Genomic DNA, 2,999 nt, shown 5'->3' with positions numbered 1-2,999 from the left:
TAACATATAATAATAGAATAGAATACAGTATAATAACTTACATTGCGCACTTACTGAAGTACTCACTACAAGTAATGAATAAAGTCCTGTTTAGGCTGGGGTCACACGAGCGCACACGAAGTACGTCCGTTGCTGAGTACACTACACAGTTACAGAATGGCAGTACGTAGTTTTTCGTCTGCAATGGAGCCAGAAGAAAGCGTATATATATTGTATATATTGTAACACAGCAGGATGCTTGAAATGAAAATTAGAAAACGTAGCATTCGCCTCTCTTGTTTATTTCTACAACGGACGTCACGACGATCGCTACAACGGACGCGTTTTGTGCGCTCGTGTGGTCCAAACGTTAAGGCAGCGTCTACACGAGCGCTAAAATGCGTCCGTTGTAGAAATAAACAAGACAGGCGAATGCTACGCAGTCTTCTGGCTCCATTGCAGACAATAAATTACGTACTGCATTTTGCAACTGTGTGGTGTCCTCAGCAAAGTACGTTCGTTACAACGGACGTATTTTGTGCGATCGTGTAGGCGCTGGCTAAAGAGCTTGAAATGACTATTAAACTTGAGGTTATGTCAGGTGTAGAGATCAGATCAAAGGTGGACAAATCTCAAAATACAGTTGGTGTATGTCTAAACGTAAAGAGCGTGAAAGTGAAGGATATGGAAGTATTGGAGGGAACAATAAAGTAAAACGTGTACATACACAATACCTACTAGCAACAGGTTTGATGTTTTGTCTACTTTGCCCGACTGCCAATTACATGACGAAGATGTTGCTTTTGTGATGTAGAACAGCAATTCGATCAAGAGAAATCTGAAGTCTCGTCGTGATACAGGAAGGTTTCAGACCAGACATTGCAATAAACATAATAATGGGGATCCAGGAAAATTGATAAATTAACATGGACAAGAAGTAGTATGTATGTAGAGTTCTTGTGTTATGTAATGCCTGCTTTGTGTACGGTGAATTAAGTATTATATTTTTAAAGTTATAGTTAATATGCTAATGATTTAAATGGCAGTGTGCATCATACTACTGGAGCAACGACCAACGACGGATTGTGACAGATGGTGGATTGTTCGGTTTGTGGAGGTAGGAGTGTGTTTTTTTTTTTGTTTTTTTTTGCGAAGAATTAATATATTTTATACAATTTTTGTGGATTTAAAGAATGTACATGACATGTGTTAAGTTTCTGAACCCTACATAAGTGTTTTATCTGCCACAGATTTATTAGTTCCAAGTGCTTATGAACTGTGACTCATCAGGGTGCCTGAATTTTATTAGCTCAACATCTCACAACACTATGGGCCTCTACGGTCTGTTACAGGGATACCTTTACTTTACTTTAACTCTTTGAAAAGAAAAACTATGGGCTACATAGTCTCGGTTTCATCGTGAAAGTTAGGTTTCGAACATACGAAATAGATTGGGGTAGCAAAATATGAATTTATATAATAAACTTTGAAAGGCAGCAGGCTTGTGCAATAAACGGTACTTGCCATATGTAGTTACTGCTTTTAGCATTTTCATGTTTAGAAATATAGTAATATGTAATTTTCATACTGCATATATCTGTTTTGGAAGTATGGTGGCATGTTAAGCATGAACATTAAATTTTCTTACATTACATTCTCTATAAGCAGAACTTCACTAATAATTACTGTAAGAATAGACATAGACTTCCCATATTGTATAACAACTGCCAGCATTGACATCTGCCTTCAGGCATGTCTCACAGCATGTGAACAAGTTTTGCAACACAGTCTGAAATAAGTGATTTACCACACATTTACAGCCCACAATGCCATTAAATTTCCAACATGTAGTGGCATGTGTTGAATGACATGAGGATATCATTGGCTCCTTGTTCATAAATTTTGCATATTGTCTTGTGACTGTGAGTGCAGGGTTTATTGGGACTAGTTTCCCAGAAGTCTGTGATTGCAAGTCTCTTATCATGTCTAGATATCTTAAACTTTTTCTTCAGTAAACATATTCCTCTTGGATTGTTTATTTTTGTCTCAACTCACTTGCCGACAAGCTTCACTGTGCATGACTAGGAACTCAGTGTTGTGGCAATTATGAACAAACCTACATGTTTGATTGATTGATTGATTGATTGATTGATTGATTGATTTATTTATTTATTTAACATCCATAACTGTTACATTATGTACAATTGGACAAGTCAGTTTTATAAAAAAATATATGAGATTAAACATCACATCAAATGACTAATAATATAAAAAACCATAGAAAAATAACATAATAAATCCTTTAAATATGATAAAACAGTGGATGAGTATAATAAGGCAACAAAAGCTAAACTATAAATTACATGCAATATCTAAAATAAATTACCTAAGTGCACTTTCCATTTTATTGGAGGCTCCAACTATGAAAACTCACTGTATAGGCTTATGCCCCAAGTAACAAACCTCAGACTACAAAATTAAAAAAACAAACCTGCACCAAGAAGAGCTTTTTGTCCGTGGTATTGAGATCATTAAGTTTGATAACAAAGTCATTGTCAAATTGTGAAGTTGTTCAAAATACATGAATGAAATCCTCGTGCCGGTTACCAAGGGTTGTTATACAATGTAAAGACAGTGGTGTAGTGTGTTCCTCATACAAGACCATGGCAAGTATTTGTGTCAGAACTTTAGCATGTCACAGAACTTGTTTATATGCTGTGAGGCATGCTTGAAAGCAGAATGGGGTCAATTTTAGCAAGTCTTGTAAAAAATTGAGTGCAGAGAGGGATAGTGTGCGAAGTTGGGGAACTCTATACAGTCCCTACTGCAGTTCTGTCACAGGGAGCACTGTTTCTCTCTCAGTTCTGTGCCATCTATTTGTGGGACATTCTTTTTAGAAATGATATATTTTATTTAACGATTTTCCTCCATTATTCCCATGATATGGAAAATTTTGTATTTTTATGCTGAATTAAGATACAGGATTTAGATACAAGAGCATTTGATGTCAGATGCCAGTC

At 36.1% G+C, this 2,999-nt stretch overlaps 1 long non-coding RNA gene across 4 annotated transcripts in view; it reads left to right on the top strand.

Moving 5' to 3' along the window:
• The first annotated feature begins 399 nt into the window (after nucleotides 1–399).
• The window catches only part of LOC111863421, a 12,658-nt gene continuing 10,058 nt past the window's right edge, over nucleotides 400–2,999 (top strand). For 3 of the 4 annotated variants that reach the window (XR_004512906.1, XR_002842598.2, XR_004512905.1), the window contains exon 1: nucleotides 400–1,096. This is a non-coding gene — a long non-coding RNA (uncharacterized LOC111863421). The remainder of the gene's footprint in view (nucleotides 1,097–2,999) is intronic. The other variant, XR_004512907.1, reaches the window with a different exon arrangement.

Source organism: Cryptotermes secundus, unplaced genomic scaffold (genome assembly GCF_002891405.2).
Source record: "Cryptotermes secundus unplaced genomic scaffold, Csec_1.0 scaffold840, whole genome shotgun sequence".
NCBI lineage: Eukaryota > Metazoa > Arthropoda > Insecta > Blattodea > Kalotermitidae > Cryptotermes > Cryptotermes secundus.
The sequence above is the reverse complement of the archived record's forward strand: the minus strand, read 5'-3'. Positions and strand labels throughout refer to the sequence as shown.